Source organism: Lampetra fluviatilis, chromosome 43 (assembly GCF_964198595.1).
Source record: "Lampetra fluviatilis chromosome 43, kcLamFluv1.1, whole genome shotgun sequence".
Taxonomy (NCBI): Eukaryota; Metazoa; Chordata; class Hyperoartia; order Petromyzontiformes; family Petromyzontidae; genus Lampetra; species Lampetra fluviatilis.
Genome location: NC_136317.1, coordinates 6,770,157 through 6,793,444, shown reverse-complemented (window position 1 = coordinate 6,793,444; position 23,288 = coordinate 6,770,157). Strand labels below are relative to the sequence as shown.

The following is a 23,288-nucleotide window of genomic DNA, read 5'->3' as shown; positions in this document are numbered from 1 at the left end:
TGCATATATATTTATAGTTATTTAATTTTGATTGTGTATTTGGTGCTCTAACCGTGTTAAAGTCACCGATACTCAAAATGCCACTGTTAGTGTAACTAATCATATGCCCATTTACAAATCGTTGATTTAAAAAGAAAAAAAATATTTTCTTCAGAACCCATGGTGCAAACAAGTGCAGTCTCCAACCCGTATTATGAAAAAGGGTCATTGCCTGAAACGTCGCAGATGATACGTACGGGAAACATTTCTAAGGGTGCCGTGTGGCTGAGGGGCGTGTTGACCTGGGGCCACGTTGACCTTGTTAATGGAACGAAAGGGGAGGCCGGTCGCAAAGCAGACACAGCATGGGACACAGAGAGACAATGCGGACGAAGAAAGCGCTATAAACAAGACAAAAATACACACTCTAGAATGAAACAACAACAACCACCCCACAGAGTCACAATGAATTGCAAGAATGAACGGGGAAGGAGGGAAATGTTTACACGCCTCATGGTTACAACCGCAACACTTTCCTCCTCCCACGCGTTTTCCACCCCCACCCAAATATGCCAAGTTGCTTGTGGAATCGCGGCCATTAAATTCCAAGAATTGTCCACAGTCTCCACGTGGCACCTGCATTAATAAGGCCGGAGTGACACGGGATGTGCCTCTCATAGCTGCTCAGCAGCAGCCCCATCTCCACGACTGATACAATAACACGGACGTCATTACATCCCATCTCCAACGCCTGCCCCCCTCAACACTTTCTGCTGCGATGCCTCGTACCGCCGCAGGCTGACATCTACGGTCACAAACACCTCTCTATCGACAACGTACACGTTAGAATAATAATAATGATATTTATTTATTCAAGAAAAGTCTGGAGTATCAAGACTCCAGACTTTTCTTGAATAAATAAATATCAATTCATTTGAAAAATGAATTGGTCAAACAAACTTGGGTTTGTTTGACCAATTCATTTTTCAAATGAATTAATTTTTCAAATGAATTGGTGAGGACATTCAGCGAAGAAGCTCTTTTTCAATTGCGATCTGACCAAAAACAGCTGATAGTGTAGCGCGCACGACGGGCCGCGAGGACATCCACATACGTACGAAGGGAAGACGCTCAAAGTTCGGCACACAAACGTGCTCGCAAGCCCACACACCACCATCTCCTGGCCGCCACTCAGAGCCCAGGGGCCTTGTCAGTTTCACTTCTCACCCCAGTCTCCGCTGCCTTCTTACTGATAAGGGTGCAATGTGGCCAATCTCTAACCACTGTCATCACCTTCGGTTGTTTGGAAAGCTTGCAGTAAGGTCTCAGTTTACGATGTCAATACCTACAATTACAGGCATGCTGCAATGTTCAAATTCCCAAGGCCCTATCGAGCGAACAAACATCATTAGGCTACTCTCCTCTAATGATGCGACTCCCAGGTACAATTGGATGACAAGAAAACTGCTTAAAAGAAACCATAAAAGGAAGTTCCAGATCTAGCAAGAGATAGGGGGGCATGGAATGTGTAAATAATTTACAAAGTGGGTATGGTAAACGTGCCAGTTGGCAGAGGTGCAACGATGCATGGATCCATCCGTGTAAAGCTCACGATGCAAGCGTCGTCGGCATTGCGTGCGTACGAGTAGTCGCACAAGGCTGAACATTTGTTGTCGCGCACTCATAAAAGTGCAGTCCATCACGAGTCACGAGTGCACCACGTTGGTCGCACATCAGTCGTCACTCCTTTGGAATGACAGTTTAAAAGTCTGTTGAAATACCGGCTCAGACGTACGTAATGGGATTTGCGTGACCCCCCCCCCCCATAGCCTTGATTGGCCTCTACATTAGCAGCCACATAAAAAATAGGATTCGTAAATTGATCCACGATCCTGAACCGTGGAAGTTCGTGACGTTTGTTGTTGCTGTGGGGCGGGTTGATCACAAGTCTGAGCTTAAACGCCGCACCATCACGACTCGTAGGGCGCCACGGTGGCTAGGAGATGTTAACTACCTCGCCTGGTGTACAGGAGGACGTGGGTTCGATCCCGACCCTGACGCCTGCTGTGTATTTGAAGTTTTAGTGTCTCTCTCATCATCATCACGGTGGCTAGGAGATGTTAACTACCTCGCCTGGTATACAGGAGGTCGTGGGTTCGATCCCGACCCTGACGCCTGCTGTGTATTTGAAGTTTGCGTGTCTCTCATCATCATCATCACGGTGGCTAGGAGATGTCAACTACCTCGCCTGGTATACAGGAGGTCGTGGGTTCGATCCCGACCCTGACGCCTGCTGTGTATTTGAAGTTTGCGTGTCTCTCTCATCATCATCATCACGGTGGCGAGGAGATGTTAACTACATCGCCTGGTATATAGGAGGCCGTGGGTTCGATTCCGACCCTGACGCCTGCTGTGTATTTGAAGTTTTAGTGTCTCTCTCATCATCATCACGGTGGCTAGGAGATGTTAACTACCTCGCCTGGTATACAGGAGGTCGTGGGTTCGATCCCAACCCTGACGCCTGCTGCTGTATTTGAAGTTTGAGTGTCTCTCTCACCGTGGTCATGTGGATGTTTCCTCCTCCGGGTCCTCAGGTTTTTACATCCACGTTTAGAATCAAAATGCGTTTCAAGTTATTTTTTGCTGTGGTTGTCCCACCTGATGACAGACACTTGTGTTGCGCCCGAAACGTCGTGATTTATTTTAATTTTATTTTATATCTACGTGACTTTCCCGAAAGAACCAGAAAGTATGAATCCCTGCAGTCACGAAAGCTTCAAATCTAGATATTTGGCTGCTGCAAGTGTCCACGTGATAAGCCACTTTCATGGAGCTATCATTTGTGGCCAGGTCGCTTCGGAAAAGGAGTTGTACAGCTCAGTGGGTGCCCTTACTCGGTGAAATATAAAATAGTTAACAGTTTAGTCATTTGAATCGTGAGTGAAACGCCAGTTGCTCTTGCTTCTCTCAATCGGCTCTTGTACTTTGTTAGCTTTTTCCTCCCTTTGGCGAGCAATTAATTAATTTATTTCTGTGCTGTACGGCGCTTTGAGACCACCTTGTAAAAAGGGGCTCTATTCGTGTAATTTATTCTTGTGATTGTCAAACGACTGCGATGTTTTGGTTCACGGTGGGCTGAATCAGGTGTTCAGATTCTTAATTAAAATATGCGGCGAGCCAGCCTCTTCTCGGGGCTGGTGGGGCTGCGGCGGTGGGGGGAGTGGTCGTAATGCCTTCGCAATAAGTCTGGAATAATACTGGTAGGAACCTCCTGGTTACACCAGCCCACAGGGGATTATTGTGTCCGTCCGTCCTGCAGGGAGGGGCTGGGTGGGGAGGGGCTGGGTGGGGAGGGTGGGGCTGGGTGGGGAGGGGAAGGTGGGGAGGGGCTGGTTGGGGAGGGTGGGGAGGGGCTGGGTGGGGAGGGTGGGGCTGGGTGGGGAGGGGAGGGTGGGGAGGGGCTGGTTGGGGAGGGTGGGAGGGGCTGGGTGGGGAGGGTCTGGGTGGGGGGTGGGAGGGGTGGGGCTGGGTGGGGAGGGGCTGGTGGGGAGGGGCTGGGTGGAGAGGGTGGGGAGGGGCTGGGTGGGGAGGTTGGGGCTGGGTGGGGGGTGGGAGGGGGGGGCTGGTTGGGGAGGGGCTGGTCACCCCGTGGTGCCCTTATAAAACTCAACGTTTAACCTACTCACGCCGGCTTGTGCCCGCCCTCACAGTCGGGAATATTTTCGGAATACACCACGCCACCGTTGACCCTGGCCATTGACCGAGCAACCCAACGTTCCTACCAGCTCCCTCCGCAGGAAGGTGTTACGTCTGCAGAGTTCGCTACAAGTTCCGAGCCAGTGGATATTGGATGATGTGAGGTCTGGGTATCTTCTGCGATGTGAACTTCTTTCACAACATACAGCATTAAATTACGTATATAAGTTTTAAACGATATATTTAAACATTAAATGATGTGTTTTATATGTTGTCGATAAAACTACGGGATCTTTCATCCTGTATGTATGTTGAACTTCTTTCGCACCATATGTAGCCATCCGTGCTAATCGGAGGTGCGGGGGAAGGACAACAAACTAACCACAAAAAGCAGTTTCTAAAGAAGTGACTTTTCAATCCAAATTATTTAAAATTTCATAGCTCCAGTGGCTTGCTATCATCGTAAGGAAGAGCGTTCCAGACGGCTGCAGAAGCGGACCTGAAAGTACGCGATGTGGTGACCACCGTCTTTGTCCGAGAGCTCACCAAAACCCGCAGTAGCTGAAGCCGATCGCACACGACTGAGACTCGCGAAGGAATGCAGCGAGCACTGGACATGGTCACTAATCGCGTTTCCATCTGTCGCTCTGTTTGACCCGGCACAGTCCGGGAACCGGCATCTGTGTGGTCGGGTGGCAGCAGGAGCTGATCGTTTCGACGTCTGGGTAGGGGCCGTCCATAAATGACGTCACGCGATTTTGGACGATTTTTGACCCCCCCCCCCCCTTTGTCACACGGCGTCACAAAAAGTCAGACCCCCCCTCCTCAAATATGACGTCACGAAGCTCTGCCCCCCCCAAAAAAACATATTTACATTTTGAAAATAAAACATGCTTCAAATCGCTCTAAACTATTGTCATTGTAGTGCGTATTTAAAGTGGCGCTGCACTCTGATGTTGTAGGAGAAAACATTTATTAAAAAGTCTAATTAATTAAGTAGAACGTGTTGTCTATATTTATTTAAAGTTGCGCATTTTCACGTGACGTCACATTTCTCAAACCCACCCCCTCGTCACACATCGTCACAAATGTCTGACCACCCCCCCCCCCCCCTAGGTGCGTGACGTCATGTATGGACGGCCCCTTAGCGGTATTGCCACGTTTGAACTTTGTGCCACTGGAAAAGCGCCGTTCTGACGAAGGACCTCGTGCCGACGGAGAGGAATGCGTTGTCCGGGTTTTGGTCGACGGTGGAAAGGGTGGCAAGCCCAGGATGCCCGAGCAAGCTGCTCGACTGCTCTTAGGAGACATTCAGCGCACGTCTCGGCTCCAGCGTGATGAAGAGAATGTTGTGCCGGGCCAGTATGGCACAGGACAAGAGAAAGATAATGAGTCAATGCAGAGAGTTTAATAAGGGGACACTAAGGCCAGTCCACGTGAAATTTATAAATTGCCTCCATTATATAATTACACACTCCGTAAGCCGATGTCTGAAACACCTAAACGATGGATTTAATTGGTGAGAAAGCGTACAGTAACACGGTATTTTTTATCTTATATGTTCATATGCACGCCAGGGCTTGTTAAAAGGACCGGCGAATTGCCAAGAGTTGGGCTTAGAATAACAGGTCACACCCTCCTCTGCCGGACGATGACATCATCTGGCTATTGTGCGCTGGTATCATGTTACAATGTGGGTTTTTTTCTACATCAAAAGCCTTGAATGGACACTGCAACTTGCACGATAGGGTTGTTTAAGTTCGTCAACATTTTGCCTCTACCGCCTGCCAATCGTTGGGCGATGACGTTGGCCTATCGAGGCGTTCGTTCGCCACTTGTTGAAGAGATTCGCACGGTTCGAATCTAGCGGCCGCCCCGATTAATACTTGCGGGCGTAATGACGCCGAAGATAGCGCTACTGCGCTCCGTCCGCGTCACAGAACGGCGTTCAGGATCCCGTGACGTAAATGGCAAGAGTAGGCCGCTGTGCTCCGGCGTCAGGGTACAGATTTGCCAAATTCAAAATGTCCCACCACCGATTGCTCTATTGGGACCTCTCTCACACACACACAGCAGCAATCATTGATCCCAACTGGCAGACCGATGCGCTGGGTGGCTCTTGAAAATTAGCCTCATCCTGAATCTTCTAAGTTCGTCTGGTTAAACAAAATCAACTTTCAACCTAAAACTGACTGAACGCGGTCATTTTTTCTTGTTGTTATGACAGTATTTCACCGCGGGGTAATCCCTGGAGATGGGACATCTCGACATCTCGTTCTGTAAGGGTTGTCCCACCAAGGCGTCGATCGACGCTCCACTCACAGCAGACACATGATCAATGTACGAGCACTGTCTCATTTCTGCTCTTCCGGTGGCCCCGGACGTGAACAGGAGAGAGAGAGTGGCCCGGTGAAATAGTCTACGCAGTCAGATTATTTAGCCAGTTAATAATAAAAATAAGTAACATTAAAAAAAAACTTTTTTTAAAACACGCTTTAATGAAATGTACCGTACGAGTAATGACAGAACTCCACGACTCCAGGAAGTGGCCCCGAAGCTTGCCATCACGTCAGGGACCGTGGCCAATCACAGCCAACGTCAGTTTACAGTGGACAATTAGAGGCAAGCCGAAACATAAGATATAAAAAAAATGTTAAAAAATATATGTTTTTTATATTTTATGATAGAATATCGTATTGTCATCAGTATGACATAAGTATACCAAGTTTGCAGTCAAAACCACATTGGGAAGTGGGTAAAATTTGAGTAACAAGATTTGAGGATACAACAACAGACAGAGTGAGTTAAATAAAAGCGTGTAAATAAAAAGTCTCAACTCGTAACACGCCGCCACACGAGGAACCACAGTGAAGGCAGCAGCCACGAGTGATGCTGGCACCGACGAATGCCTAAGATTTGCGGTTCTCTATATATAAACTAGCTTTACTATTCGGCTTCGCCCGAGACTTGGATTCTTGTCTTTGACTAATACACGGCCTACGCAGAGGGTGGGGGGGGTGACGTCAGCAGGCACACTGCGTGACGCTGCCGCATGCGGGTGACATCACAGATGTGACGTCACCGCTCACTTGTCGTGCAAAATATATCCATTATTGCGCCCCCCCCCCCCAAAATACAAAAGTCTATTTTATACTTTTTGCATTGTGCACAGTCTGGAAGCTACCCACATGCCAAATTTAAAGTTTGTTGCATGTTGGGAAGTACGCTAAACATTTCGAACAGACACACATATTCACAAATTTCCCTTTAATAAAAAGATTTAGGCGTTATCAGTCAATGAGTGTCTTCATGTGGGAGAAAACCGGATGCGCCCGGAGAAAACCTCGCGTGCGAGGGAGAAACACTGTATCCCATACAGACAGAACAGGGTGTAGAATCCACGTTTTAGTTTTACCGCATTCCCCCGACAAGCCAGGGTGCACGGCACCTCATCGACGCCCACGGGAAAGGGAGTTTCTCAACATCGATGCTATCCGCCCACGCTCACTGCTGCCTCCACAGCGCTGGGTTACCGGCAGCCACGTGCACGACCACCACCACACGGCTGTCAATCAATCACCGTGTCCGGATCCTCTTTGCAATGCGGCACAGCCCGGATCATTAACGGGCACGGGAGGAGGCGGAGGGGAGCAGAAGCCAGCACAGGGCATCACACGTGACCCCCCTTCTTGGCATGTCTGGCAGGTAGAGCAGTTACAATGAATCCATGCTTACACACAATACGTATTTATATGTTGTTGTTGTACTTCTTGCGCACTGTACGTAGCCATCCACGCTAATCGGAGGCCTGTGCTCATACAACGTGTAATGTTTATGAAAAACTCGAACGCATTCGTCAATAAGACTATAGTCTTAAAAGTAACATACATATATATGGGTGACGTTTCGAGCAATTGCCCTTCATAGCACATGCACAGCGAGGCTTGAGAGAGACTGCCACGGTTGCGGGATGTTAACTACCTCGCCTGGTATGCAGGATGTCATGGGTTCAATTCTGATCCTGATGCCTGTATATTTGGAGTTTTGCATATGCTCCCCGTGATCACGTGGATATTTCTCCAGGTCATCCGGTTTTTCCCTCCACATTTAGAAACATGCATTTAGAGTATTTGGCTGCTATGAATTTCCACGTGATAAGCCACTTTGTTGAGCTATCATTTGTGGCCAGGTCGCTTCTGAAAAAGTTACACAGCTCAGTGGGCCAGTAAAATAAAAATAGTTTTAAATAGTTTACAATTTCTACAAAAGTGGGGGGCATTCCCCGAAACGTTGCTTATTAAATGTGTTTTTCATTTTTAGGCCACAGTGTGTGTCATTGATGAAAGTGTCAAATGTTTTGTTTTAGTTATTTGTGCTTCTGCACTGCTGCCAAAGCAGCAGCAGCATCATCACCAAATCACCTCGTCAAAGAGCATAAACCATCATGACGTGAACTCCGGTCATTCTCACAGCAATGGCTTTTGGCTAGCCATGGGACAAAGACATTTAATGCATCGCACGCTTTCAGATGCGCTTCTGTGGCCGTCTGGAATGCTCTTCCTTTCAATATTAGGAAGCCACCGGAGCTATGCACTTTTCAATCCTCTAGATTGAAAACTCATTTATTTAAAACTGTTGATTGTGTTAAGTTTGTTGTCCTTCCCCGCACCTCCGATTAGTACGATTGGCTATGTACAGTGCGAACGAAGTTCAACAGACATACGCATGGTTTGTGTGCACCTATATGTGCACGTGTCGTGTGCGCACGCTCGTATGTTCCTCCACGTGTGTTTTCACCTCCGTTTAAGAACTCGATGGTGCCTAGCCAATGCCGCTGCTGCTTCTGCAACAGGTGATAATGATGATTGCTGCTGCAACAGGTAGTACACAACGATAACAATTTATAATTTTAAGAGCACCCTGGAAAGTAGCGGTGGTGCTGGACTCGGTGACACGAAGTGGGACCACTTCCTCAGCAGCTGCCTTGGGCGAGGCAGCTATAGAATGAAAGGAAGTGCATTGTCACCAATTCCCAAGGCTATCCCGTTTCCCCCCACGCGCAGCTGTGCCTCTGCAGGAGCGCTCGTGACACGGGAGGCAGTGTGTGGGGGAGGGCAACGGTGGTGGTTGTTGGTGGTAGTAGTGGTGGTAGAGCGGAGGCTTCTGAACGCCGCGCCCCGCATGTCCTGCTGGCAAACCCGGCGCGGCGCCTGGCGCTTGCGATCGGGATGGAGGCACAAGTGCGGTCGCGGTGGTGGCCTGCCAGGGTCGGTGGCCGACCGCGAGGCCGAACGGTGTGGGACGTCGGACGGCGGTTTTACAACGGCGGCGAGGAGGGCGCACGGAGCCGAGGGTCGCCCGCCACCTCGTACGCGGAGAGACTGAAAGCCCGGATGGGTTTCTAAAGTCAGCGTTCGGTCTATTATTATTATCATACTTGCTGTGAAGTTATATACAGGAGTTAGAAATGGAATTACATTACGAGGGGAGGTATGTGTGTGCTGAGCGGAGAGAGGCTATCACTTATTGTTTGTACCAGGGGTGGAGTGACCCCCAAAAAAGTTTATTTTCTAGGGCATGTAGAGAGAAAGGCCACGTGTTAGAAGCAATTCCTTTGTTATGGCTTTTTCATAATTAACAAAAAGAAGTAGTAGATAATGAGTATTCATAATCAACGTTTTTGGGTTAGATCGCGTTATTTATAAATGTGTCGTAACCCTCCACCACCCGACACGGCCAATCAGCAAAAAAGTGTCACGTTGACAAAAGACAAATAGTTCACTGTAAATGTTGTGGTTTCACTCTTCAACACATCGGTGGGCTAAAGCAGTGAACTATTTTGTCTTGTGTCAACGTGACACTTTTTTGCTGATTGGCCGTGTCGGGTGGTGGAGGGTTACGACACATTTATAAATAACGCGATCTGACCCAAAAACTTTATTATGAATAATATTGGTCGCGAAAGCCTACGTGTTAAACTGAGAAAATGAGTATATATACTTGGGTGGTTATGAAACCAATGACTGGGTTTTCGATTGGCTGGCTGATAGAGAGGCGTGCCCAGGGCAGTTCAACCAGGACAGAGGAGAGTTCACACTCTTGCGTGTGGAAACCTTACAAGTCAGCGGAAAGTTTGGGGAGGGAGGGGGGGATAAGGAAAAAAGATGAATCCGTGATTCCATCCGGTACGCAGTCACAGGGCTCAAATTCGCACTCCCACCGGGGCGTTCCGGCCCATTTCCACCGCTGCATATACTGAGATAAAGCAGCACACAACACTGGTAACCAGATCAGAGTACACATACAGAGCGAGGGATACTGAGCGAATGTAGGTAATCTGTCCATTGCAGGTGACTAATGAGCCAGGTGCCAAGACCAAACACTTCTCAGGCTCGATAAACTCCCTGTCGAACGAATAATATATTTATTTATTTTTGTTCTTGGGTAGTAAGTGTTATTTCCTAATTGCTTATGGCTCAAAAGTACAGATATGGCTATTATTTCCCATAAACTTTGCTTTTGTGACCAGGACACAAAAGTTAAGTTAATAATCCACTCCATTAATAACACTGTGTAACCAATTATTTAATTTTTTTGGTCCTGGGTAGTAAGTATTATTTCCTAATTGCTTATGCCTCAAAAGTACAGAAAATGGCTATTGTTCCCCATAAACTTTGCTTTTGTGACCAGGACAGTGATAGTTTGAAATGTACTAATTTTCAATGAGAAAACGTGGTGTGCATTTGTGCAATTCCGTCACGTAAAGCCCTGCTCACAAAAGCAAAGTTTGTGGGGAATAATAGCCATTTTCGATACTTTTGAGGCATAAGCAATTAGCAAATAACACTTACCACCCAGGAACAAAAATCGTGTTCTTGCCCTGTCCCGTGGCGACCTAGCGCACCTTCTCTAGGACTGGAACGAGAGCCGAACGGTGGTGCACCCGTGTCTCCCGAAAGCAGCAGAACGCGTTTGCTGGGATACACCGGCGGGGTCGCCGCCTTTTCCACCGATGGCCCAACCCGGACGTATTCTGTCGGCCAGGATTAGGTCGATCAACAACTGCGCAGCAAAAGCTGTGATAACGTTCAATACAAATAACCGGAAAACCAGATCTCGGTACAAATACAAACACGGAGCCAACCGTTTTCTAATTTAGGTAATTGTCGATGATACGTAACACGAATCATCGTGCCACTACTAAATACTCACAGTCTAGAGCGGCGTTTCTCAAACTCTGCTGGCCTGTGGAACACTCAGCCCCCCACCCCCTGTTTACAAAACAAATTTCTCGAAATACCAGTCGCAAAATTATTAATATTTTTTGGGAGGAGGGGCATTTAAATCTTAGGGTAAGGGTAGTATATAGTCAGGGAAGTTTACCTAACTTAATTTTTTAATGAAATATCGTTCGTAAAATATCAATGTCCGAAACAAAAAGTACAACAAACGTCACTACCATTTTTTTCTTCTTGGTTCATTCGGTAAAGTCACGTAGAAGGGAAATAATAAAATAATAAAAATAAAACATAATAAAATACAATTCTCACGACGTTTCGGCCACAACGCAAGCAGCCGTCCTCAGGTGAAGAACAGGTCTGTCGGGAAGACAGCGTCTGAATGTGAATCCCTGCAGTCACGAAAGCTTTAAATCGAAAGTCACCACCATTGTTGCCTGGATCGCTGGGGACCACTCACTGGCGGTGGCGGTGGCGGTGACCGCACTCTGAGATCCGCTGCTCGAGACCCATTCCCGTTGCCGGCCTGCACGTGTTCTCTCATCCTGCTGGAGCCGAATTGTCAACTCAAGTCTCCTGAAACTCAAAGATACTGCCGGGATATACGGGGCCTGCCACCGTTTACACTGGAGGCCTAACACAGACGGCGCTCGCTCGACACGATTACCGAAACTGTGCAGGATACTGGGGGCGTCCATAAATGACGTCACGTGATTTTGGTCACACAGCATCACGAAAAGTTAGACCCCCCCCCCCTCAAACATGACGTCACAAAGCTCTGCTCCCCCCCCCAAAATAAAACATGCTTCAAATCGCTTTAAACTATTGTCATTGTAGTGCGTATTTAATGTGGCGCTGCACTCTGATGTTGTAGGACGAAAATATGTATTAAAAAGTCTATTTAATTAAGTAGAACGTGTTGTCTATATTTATTTAAAGTTGCGCATTTTGATGTTACGTCACATTTCTCAAACCCCCCCCCCTCGTTACACATCGTCTCAAATGTCTGACTCCCCCTCCCCCTAGGTGCGTGACGTCATTTATGGACGGCCCCACTGGCTATGTACGGTGCGAAAGAAATTCAACATGTACCAGGTTCAATGCAGCAGAAATGGTACCAAATCTCGGAACGAATCAATTCGTGCACTGCTCAAGCTCCTGAGTTCTGGACTCTGCCGAGTCAAGCCCCAATGTAGAGTCTCAGCTGTTCGGGTCAAACCCGGGACAGGTGGCAACTCCTTTTACAAAGTGTTGCTGCAATAGTGCTCACCACCACACCACCCACCACCACCCACCACCACCCACCACCACCCACGCTCCCCCCTTGAAGTGGCTGTTTCACATGGGGAATTTTACACGTCGTCAATGTTGTGCCTGAGAAATATAAACGAGCGGAATAATCTGGTCTTTGATCTTTGTGCGCTCTCGTCAGAGGAGTGTCGTTATGCTCTGACCAGCTCGGGGCCAGAACAAACTCAACCCAACGAAGGTGAAGGAACACACAGGAACACACAGGAACACACAAGAGATAAAGATCCGCGCCCCAACATAGCCTTGCGAACGTTCGCGGCAAGTGCTGTTTACGAGCACCTATGAAGGCTGGCACGGTACACGCGGGGGTGGGTGGCCAACACCACGCCCATGCCGCCGTTGCCTCCCCAGTGGAAATGTTTACACATTCCACCTGACGCTCAGAGGAAGTCGTCCTCGGGGAGCTTCTGGACCGGTTCAGATGATCGTCACCGGCGTTGGCCGCGAGCGGGAATCGAACGTGGGCCGCCGGGTTCATAGGCGCAGCGCGCTCACCGCTACACCACCGCTCCCCGCCAACAACACCAACAATAGTCGCCATTCATCACTGAGTGGTGGTGACATCAACACGGTGCTTGTGCCAGGCCAGATGAACTTTGAGGTGTGGGAAGGGTCGCAGCTGGCTGGGGATCACAGGACAGACCCCGGTGTTATAGACCCCGGTGTTATAGACCGACTGAGATGACTGACAGAGCACCATCACATTTGTACGTACAGTACAGCATTTGTGTGTGTGTGTAGTGCGTGTGTATTGCGTGTGTGTGTGTGTGCACATATATGTGGGGAGTAGAAGTGTAGCGGTTAGTGCACTGCTACAAACCCAGAGAATCGAGTTCGATTCCTGCTCACGACCACTAAGAGAGGCGAATAAATCAACCGGACCAGGGCCTCCTCTAGGTTGACTTGGCCCTAAACGAGTCCCTGGAACAGTGTGTGAACATCAGCACTGGGGAGACAGTGGCGGTGTGGTGCTGGCCACCCACTCACTCCCTGCTAGCCGTGCCACCCTTCATAGGGGGCTCTCTAACAGCACTTGCCCCAACAGTCTGATGACCGTTACGTCTTCCCGACAGACCTGTTCTTCACCTGAGGACGGCTGCTTGCGTTGTGGCCGAAACGTCGTGAGAATAATTTTATTATGTTTTATTTTTATTATTGTATTATTTCCATTCTACGTGACTTTACCGAAAGAACCAATAAGATATACATAGGGGATCTTCGTATTTTTGTCTTATCGTATGTATTTGTATGTGTATATATATGAAACCACATATACACACAAAGACTAAAATCTCCCCCCACCCCGCGCATATGTCGCATGTCACGGCCCCCGAGGGAGAGGGTGGCCAACACCACCCCGGCCGCTTTTGTCTTTACACAGCACACCAGGGACTCATGTGAGGCCGGCTCGACCCTCATGGAAGTCGAATGATTGGTGCAGATCATCGTCACCAATGTTGGCTGTGAGCGGGAACCGAATTGGTTCGCCAGGTTTGTAGCACAGACCCGCTAACCGCTGCACGACCGCTTTAACGAAAAGGCTTTCGTGACCAATATTACCCATGTAAGGGGTTTTTGGGTTAGAAAGCGTAAAATATAAACGTGTCGTTAAACCCACCAGCACCCGGACAATTAGCAAGGTTTGTCACGTAAATTTTTATTTGCTTGTGTTGCAGTCGAAACGTCGCGAGAATTTTATTGTTTATATTTTTATTATTTTATTACTTCCCTTCTACGTGACTTTACCGAAAGAACCAAGAATAATCATCAGGCTGTCCGCCTGATGACGCTGGTTGTAATTACTGGCGAAACGTCGTACTCGAATTGTAAATGTTGTGGGTTTACTCTCCAGCACACCTCTGTGCTGAACTAGTAACGAATTGGCACGTTCTGTTTACGTCACAAACCTTACTAATCGGCTGTGCCGGGTGGTGGCGGGTTTAACGACACGTTTATATATTTACGCGATCTAACCCAGGACCTTCTATTACATGCACACGACCGCTCTCCACTAACAGACACACATCGATACTCTACAAAGACACACAACTAGCCGACACGCACAGATACACTTACTGACGTTGGCATGTGGTGAAGGTGGAAGCGGGTCAGGGGTGGAGAGGCTCTGTGTGTGTGTGTAGGGGGGTAGCAGCCGCTGGGAGATTACCAGGGAGTGGTCCAGGAACTCTTCCTGCTCCTCCTTGGACCTCATTTGTCGAGATGCGGCGACGATACCGAGATTGGAGTGGACAGCCTTGTTATGACAGTAAGGCGGCGATCTGTTCTAGATTTGAAGTTTTCGTGACTGCAAGGATCCATACTCTTTGGTTGTTTCGGTAAAGTCACGTAGGTGAAAACAACATAAAAAAGAAAACAACTCAATTAAATCACGACGTTTCGGAAGCAACACAAGCCTCCGTCATCAGGTGTGACTGCTCCAGCTAAATTATACACGCTACAGTCATTTTGCTGGAGCAGTCAAACCTGATGACGGAGGCTTGTGTTGCTTACGAAACGTCGTGATTTAATTGAGTTGTTTTCTTTTTTATTTCGTTTTCACCTACGTGACTTTACCGAAACAACCGCAAAGAGTAAGGCGATCTGTGTCAACAAGACTGGGGCATCAGGGTGCATGGAGTGAGGCAGCCAAGTGGGTTCTACTGTGGAAGATTTATACTGGTAGGAACCTCCTGGTTACACCAGCCCACAGGGGATTATTGTGTCCGTCCGTCGTGCATCAAAAAATGGGAGGGGTGGGGCTGGGTGGGGAGGGGAGGGTGGGGAGGGGCTGGGTGGGGAGGGTGGGTGGGGTGGGGCTGGGTGGGGAGGGGCTGGTCACCCTGTGGTGCCCTTATAAAACTCAACGTTTAACCTACTCACGCCGGCTTGTGCCCGCCCTCAAAGTCGGGCATATCAGCGGAATACACTACGCCGCCGTTGACCCTGGCCATTGACCGAGCAACCCAACGTTCCTACCAGCTCCCTCCGCAGGAATGTGTTAGCCTTGGGGTATTAAATCATAGCGGGATACCGTGGAAATGGGCCTGGGTGACATGAACCGAGGAGTATACGGTGAAGTTTATCAGGAGACCAGAGATTAGGTTATCGGGAGACCAGGGAGGGATGCACGGCCAGATTACAGAGAGTGAAGAGCCGGTGGGATGAAGTGGAAAACCACGGAGGAGGATGTGAAGTGTTTCAGACTGCAACCTTTGAACACGCCTCGAAGTGAACTGAATGTCCCGGAAATTCGTTTGTGGCAATGATAGATTGCCACACAGACACAATATAAGTGGGCACACACACACACGTTCAGTCAGTTGGCAGATCGCGTGTGGTGACGTCAAGTGTGTTGCAATCCCACCTCTTCCAAGACGTTTGGGCAACGTGGAACAGAAGGCCAAATGCCCTCTGCAGAGGCAAAATCTGAAAGCTTCTCCTAGTGGCATGAGCAGTGGTATGAGCAGGAAATTTCAGGGCTGGGCCTTTATCCTTTTCAATGTTTACACCTCTACACACGCAAGTAAATACACAAATACACACACATGCCATGCATGTGCACATGCATACATAAAACTACATAGTGTACAAAACATACAACATAAATGTGCTTTATGCCTTATAATGCTCAAACAAAGACACAGGCCCCCCCATATATCCTTTAAACAACTGTTGGGGAAAGTGCTATTCGCGAGCACCTATGAAGACCAGCACAGCAGATGAGGGAGTGGGTGGCAAACACCACGCCCGGCCGCCTTTGTCTCCCCAGTGCTGACGTTTACACACCACAACAGGCACTCATTTAAGGCTGAGTCGACCGACAGGAGGCCCACGACCGGTTAAAATAATCGACACCAGCGTTGGTGGCCGTGAGCGGGAATCGAACTCGGGTGGCCGGGGTTCGTAGCGTAGCGCGCTAATCACTACACTGCTGCACGCACAAACGAGTGGGTATATAATTAATGCTCAAAAGCAGCCGTCTTGCTCCAGTCCAGGCATAATATGCCTAATTGTCCAGGATTATAAAACGCACATTGTTCCTGCTGTGTTTTCAAACAAAAGTTAGGGGTGCGTCTTACAACCACGTGTGCGTGTGTCGAGTGCTCGTTCAGGACGCTACTGGGCAGTTGGAGGCAGTCGCTCCTCCAGAGAAGCGACACTCACAACAACGAGCGGAGCGCCAGGCGGATAAAATACAGGAAGTTGGCACAGTGGGGGGTTACAGCTGGTGCATCTGCTAGTCGTCTCAGTCAGCCAACCATGGCACCTGGGTCTGTCCCGTGACCTCCCGTCAGCGAGCCTTCGACACTTCACGTGGTAGCCTCAAAGTGCACCTGGGCTGGCACAGGCACCGTGGTGACGTCACAGTCACTTAGTAGCAAATGGCGGCTATGGGTATTGGGTCAGATTTGTACAACTTCATTGACACCAGGCACAAGTTTGGGGCGCTTCTTACTTTCCGGGGCATCTTGTAATCGAGAGATTATAGTATTCAAAGTGAATTGTCACGTGAAACATTTGGTAACGTATCTGGTGGATCCCTGATTTCCACACTCCAAGTGATGAATGAGAGACATCCCCCTGTAACGCTGTTCAGTGTCCACCGCACGCGGCAACGTGGATGCTGACATCATAACAAAATTGGACTTAAAAAGCGCTTTTCATCCACGGATCACAGAGCACTGAAACAAAATACGGGTAAATAAATATAAAACACAAGTATAAAAACACATCGATTAAAATTACTAATAATTATAACAAAAGGAGGGCAAGGGCCTGAAAATGAACTTTGGTGAAGAAAGCCTTCTTCACTGGGAATGTTTTTGGTGGCCCATGGGTGTTGTGCGCTCGCCGCTCGCCGCTGAGGTTAGTGGTGGTTTGAATGCGGCAGGCGCTTCTCCCTGGTTGTAACCCAGAGGTCGCAAACGGGTTTTGATTCCTTACCCGTACCCGGCCGCACCAGGGTCGCAAACGGGTACCCGTACCCGGCCGTACCCGTACCCTACCCGTACCCGGCCGGGTACGGGTAGGGTACGGGTATCGGGTAACTGATTGCGACCTCTGGGATGAAGCCATGTTACAGGCGCGGGTGGGTTGATTCTAGGAACTTGAATTGTGAGAAGAGACAAGACGTTGGGAAATGAGTGACAAACAGTTACTCACCAGTGACTCACGGTCTACCCGTACCCGTACCCGGCCGCACCAGGGTCGCAAACGGCTACCCGTACCTGTACCCGGCCGGGTACGGGTAGCCGGGTATTGGGTAGGGTACGGGTATCGGGTACCCGGTTGTGACCTCTGTTGTAAGCACACAAAGCCAGACACACTCGGCACGTTAAAGATCACCGGGTGCCACTCGGACCATTGTCCCGCCGGGCGTCGCGGTCCAAATGTGCCACATTTTACAAAAGTACACCCCGCTAGTGACTCAATTGGGTAAACCCACAAAGTAAAATCGTTGCCGACTGCCAGACCATGATCCGTGCGTGAACGTCGATTATTCTTTCGCAGTTGCCCTGCACCATCAGATTGGCGCAAATACAAAATGTACGCAGTGCCGGATTAAGCTAGTGTGGGGTCTGTATAATACGGTATGAAGGGTCCCTAAATAAAAAAAAAACACGTAAATATTAAAACACATACGTTTTTAACTTGCATAATAAAGTAATTGTATTTTTTCATTTGCTATACAGCCAGATAATACAAAAAATCGCTAACCTTAAACAACCAGTCGTTCATAAAAGTTGAAGGCAGTATAGTACTATAGTAATAGTGCAAGTGCAGAATCACTGAACCGGAATTGATAGCTTGAAAGGATTCTAGATTTTAAGTTTTCGTGACTGCAAGGGTCCATACTCTTTGGTTCTTTCGGTAAAGTCACGTAGGTGAAAATAAAAAAAAATAAGCTTGAAAGGAGTTCGGGTAGGGTCCTTGAAAGTGCGGGGCCCGTAGCATTTGCAGCTACTTTTGCGACGAGGATAATTCCGGCACTGAATTTACGGAAGCATTATTGACTAGAAAGAGTCTAATAATAAAAAATGCACAATTTACCAGACCCTCTCCCAACTGGTGTCAAATCACCCACAAGCCCCAGGCATTCAGCTGGGCTTGCCAGTCACCGCCAACTCGGCCTGGCACAAACTCAATGTGTTCACAAGCGCTGCGCGCGGGCTGAGGTCATTCCAAATGTGGCTCCGTAAAAGTGCGCGCGTGCACACCCCCACCACCACCCCCCTTGATAGGAATCATTTCCATTCAAGATAACACTTCGTTTCCCGCCCATGTAAGCATTGCGTGAGCAGCGGTGGTTATAATTGTTGTGCCGTGCAAGGATTACGGGGCCGTCCATAAATGACGTCACGCGATTTGGACGATTTTTGACCGCCCCCCACCCCGTCGTCACACGGCGTCACAAAAAGTCAGACCCCCCCCCTCAATAATGACGTCACAAAACATCGCCGGTGATAGCGCTTTCTTTAGAAACATGTAGACGAAATTGTATCGAGTGCAATACCTGACAATTGCCCTCAAGGTCACACGGTGTTGTTACTGACGGACAAACGGCCAACGTAGAGCAGCAGCAGCCCCACAAAAACATTAATATGCATTCAGCCGTGACACAAAACACAAGATACAGTGGAAGAAGAGTAGGCCAAACACCCTCTAGAGGGGCTCTATTGGGCCGATTATTACCAAAGTCATTGATGGCCTCACTAAACCAGTTTTTTCCCTCCCGGACTTACCATCGTCCGAGTCCATGCTAACAATGCCTTTCAAGTTTGGGCACGCTTGTCGCCCCTGATGATTGGTAAACACTTCCCACGTGAAGCTGTTCGCACACATTCCAATTAAGGAAGGGCGTCAACTTCAACCGGTGCTTCCCATCTCGTGTGAGCAATACAAAGACAAAGGTCCCCCAGATAGCCTTGGACAGACTGTCGGAGCAAGTGCCCTTAGCGACCGCCTATGAAGGCCGGCACGGCACATGAGTGGGGTGGATGGCCAGCACCACGCCCGACCGCCTTTGTCTCCCGATGCTGATGTTTACACACCGCAGGACCGGTTCAGATAATTATTCACCGATGTTGCCCGTGAGCGGGAATCAAACTCGGGTCACCGGGTTCGTGGTGACCCGATATTCGCCACTGCTCCCCCGCGTTGTGAGAAACGCACGCACACACACGCACACGATCTGTAATCGTGATCAGAACGGGCAGACGTGGAAATGTGGGGTCGCGACGAACTGGCACACTTTGAGACATCCTGCCCCAAGATGCCTCCCCCATTGTGAAAACCTCCACGCGGTACCATTCGCTGCGGAGTTTCTAGGATCGCCACCACGCTGCGCTTTCAGACGCCCTTCCTTCCGATAGCAGCAAGCCGCTGGAGCTATGCACTTTTAAATCATCATCGAGATTGACAAACACATTTATTTAGAACTGATTTTTGTGTTTAGTTTGTTGTCCTTCCTCCACACCTCTGATCAGGATGGTTGGCTACGTACGGTGCGAAAGAAGTTAAACATACATGCAAAGCAGAGGAGACCTTGCACTACCCTCCCAAGTGACCCTCCTGGATCTGCACCTCTCACCATCCTGCGATGTGACAATCCACCCAGCACCTGCATATGGAACTGGTTTCATCGCTCCATCTCCCATGAGTGGACGTCTTCTCAACATTTGTTCCATTCCTTAGATGGATACTCGCCATGGTGGCTATGAGATGTTAACTACCTCGCCTGGGGTACAGGAGGTCGTGCGTTCGATCCCGACCCTGACGCCTGCTGCTGTATATGTGGAGTTTGCGTGTCTCTCTCTTCATCATCACTGTAGCTAGGAGATGTTAACTACCTCGCCTGGTATACGGGAGGTCGTGGGTTAGATCCCGACCCTGACGCCTGCTGCTGTATATTTGGAGTTTGCGTGTTTCTCTCCCCGCGGTTGCGTGTGCTCCAGTTTGTCCCTACAAATTTTGATCATGCGTTCAGTCTATTTGGCAGCCATACATTTACACATGAGAAGCCACTTCATTGACCTATCACGTGTGGCCAGGTCGCTTCTGAAGAAGAGCTCCACAGCTCAGTAGGCCTCTCCTGGTAAAGTATGTTTTTAAGTTTTCGCTTCGTCTAATCATTATTCCTAGCACAAAAAGCTTTTTTTTTAATATCCAGTGCGCGGTGACTGTGGTCAACTAGAATGGAATACGGAACATGTAACGGACTCAAACACACGAAGCAGGAGGAGGAGGAGGCATCGTCAACAGCGATGCACAACTCCGCTGCTGCTGACGAAATCGTCTGGCTCAGCCACCTCGGTGTAGGGATTCCAGTTCTTGCTCAACATCAACGTCGGCCACACGAAGACGACTGTCCACCACGAAGACGACTGGACAAAGAGCTGTACACAGGCAACGTGCTGTGACGCTCAACAACGAGCCATCATCATAAGTGGCTACGAGTCGGCCTTCACGATTGCCTGCCCACTCTGCAGCGATGTGTTGGCGAGTCGTGCGTGGATGGGAGCCAAGCGAAAAATGTTGTCCACAGGCTCAGTGCAGTCTCCTGGGTGACGGGGAGAGAGATATTTCCGTGAGGGTTGGAGTCCTGCATCAGGGTCGGAGTCCTGGTGAGTATGAGCCAAGGCGGCCGTCATTATAATAAATATGCTCAAAATGTCCCCCCGAATATATTGCTATAAAATAGATTTCTGTTTATATGATTGTGGTTATGGTTGTACTTTTATAAATCCCTAATCTCTGCCATTACATACAATGAAGCAAAAAAAAAAACAGAGCAATGTAATACAATACACTATTAGACATTATTGTTAAAAAAAAAAGTCCATCCTATGTGTTAGTACATTTTTTAAATATTTTAGGCAGGAAATGGCTGGAAATTCGTTTTCAAATTTAGATGTTTTTTTCTGGGTTGGGACCCCCAGACCCCCTGGAAGATTTGGTCCCCCCCAATGTTGACTCCATGGCTACAGCTTTGGTATGAGCGTTAGGCTTGGGTTATGTACGCACGCTGTACGTATCCAACCGTGCTAATCGGAGGTGTGGGGAAACGTTAACTAAACACAAAATACAGTTCAAAAGAAAAAAAAGAGTTTCCAATTTACATTTAAAAGCGCACAGCTGCAGCGGCTTCCCAATATCGGGAGAGAGGGTTCCAGACGGCCACAGAAGCGCGTCTGAAAGAGCGCGGTGCGGTGACCGCCACCCTTTGTTCGATGGCCAGACAAATCCCGCTGCAGCGAGGATGACCGCAGTTGGCGTGGTGGTGGTGGTTTATGCTCCTTAACGAGACCAGCGACGTATCGTGGTTCACTTTTGAGGCGAGCGCTTTGTGTGTGTAACGAGTGCGACCCTATAACGAAGGATTCGTTTGGCAACTGGAAGCCAACGCAGCTTGGCGATCACTGAACGGGCACGGTCGGATCTGCGTCGGGCTGGGAGTGCGTGCCGGTTCGAGTCCTTGGGGGTGGGTTAAGAGTCCTGGGAGAGGGTGAGTTCCCGAGCCGTCGAACCTTCGTTGAGCAACAACCATTCGTGGCCAGGTCGCTTCCGTAAAAGAAGCTAAAAGCTCAGCGGGCTTTACCTGGTAAGATACAAAATAAAGTTAAGCTTCACTTGAATATGCTGCAAGTGATTTGTTGACATATCCTAAACTTTGCACTCCCGTCGTGTTTTTGTTTGTGGAGTTTGTTTGTTGTGACGTTCTGACCCGCACCGACTGGACATCTGTGAGAAAGAGTCTCACAGCTCATCGGCATTCACCCCGAAGTCCAAATAAATACGCAGAGTCTGTTCCAAGTGGAAGAGAAAGAGCGGGAGAGAATGAGAGAATGAGAGTTCCCACACATCGCTTCAACCCACACTCCCACCAGAGTGCCGCGCCAGGGAAACCCACTGGGGGGGGTCAGAGTCTCCCCCCCACGCTCCCTCGCCACCCACTCGTCTGGGGAACATTCAATCCGGCGCCTCCAGCCACAAGGAACGACGTCGAGCCAACAACCCACCCCCCGCCCCGGCTGGGCTCAAAGCGGCAACTTTACGAGCCATTTGGTGGCAATTCCACATTCCCATGGAAGAGGCCAAGTACCTCCATCGGGAAGGAGAAGTCAGGACTCGTGTTGGCGTCCGAGAGTTGCGCTCATTGTGTCGGCCCCCGGAACAGGAGTGTTAGTCGCATGCACTCCCTCGCTCGCTCGCACGCGGTGTGATCCCTTGCTGTGCGCGTTGCGCATTGTTCGTGCCGCTGCGTTCACGCGCCGACAACGGCCATTCGCGACAAGACGCAGCGCACCGGGGACGCGACTCACCTCCATCGTGGGCGGAAGCTCCCTCACTCCACAGCGTCACCAGCAGCGCGCTCGCCACGCTCCTCACCGCCACTACCACCACTCCGCGGATTCTTCTCCGTTCTAGCAGCTACTGCTGCTGCTCCCTCTGTCTGCACGGTCTAGAGTCCGCTTCACCGGGGGCGGGGCCACGGCTACGAGAGCGGGGCTACAGGGCTGTTGGGAGGCGGGGCTACAGGACTGTTGGGAGGCGGGGCCACTGCTCTGGGGGGCGTGGCCACTGATATGTGGGCGGGGCCACTGATATGGGGGCGGGGCCACTGCTCTGGGGGGCGTGGTCACTCATATGGGGGCGGGCCCAATGTGCTAGAGGCGGGGCTACGGGCAGGGGGCGGGGCCAATTATCGGGGACAACAAAGCCGGAGGGCGGGGCTACATGGTCCGGGGCGGGGTTGATGGCGGGGCTGCAGAGGTGTGGGCGGAGCTCCGGGGCTGGTGGGCGGTGCTACAGGCATAGGGGCGGGGCCACCGAGCTGGGGACTCCAAAGCCAAGGGCGGGGCTACAGCGCCATAGGGCAGGGCTCCGGGCGGGACTACGAGGCTGGGGGCGTGGCTACGAGGCTTGAGGGCGTGGCTACGAGGCTTGGGGGCGTGGCTACGAGGAGATGGGGCGTGGCTACTAGGCTGGGGGCGTGGCTACGAGGCTTGGATGCGTGGCTACGAGGCTTGGGGGCGTGGCTACGAGACTGGGGGGCGTGGCTAC

The 23,288-nt window shown here is 49.8% G+C and overlaps 1 protein-coding gene across 1 annotated transcript in view; it reads right to left on the bottom strand.

Annotated features, from left to right (window-relative positions):
* The window catches only part of LOC144947058 (lysophosphatidic acid receptor 6-like), a 37,089-nt gene extending 14,398 nt beyond the window's left edge, over window positions 1-22,691 (bottom strand). Inside the window, exon 1 of the mRNA XM_078876209.1 lies at window positions 22,547-22,691. The gene's annotated coding sequence lies outside the window, so the exon portion shown is untranslated. The remainder of the gene's footprint in view (window positions 1-22,546) is intronic.
* Window positions 22,692-23,288: the final 597 nt, after the last annotated feature.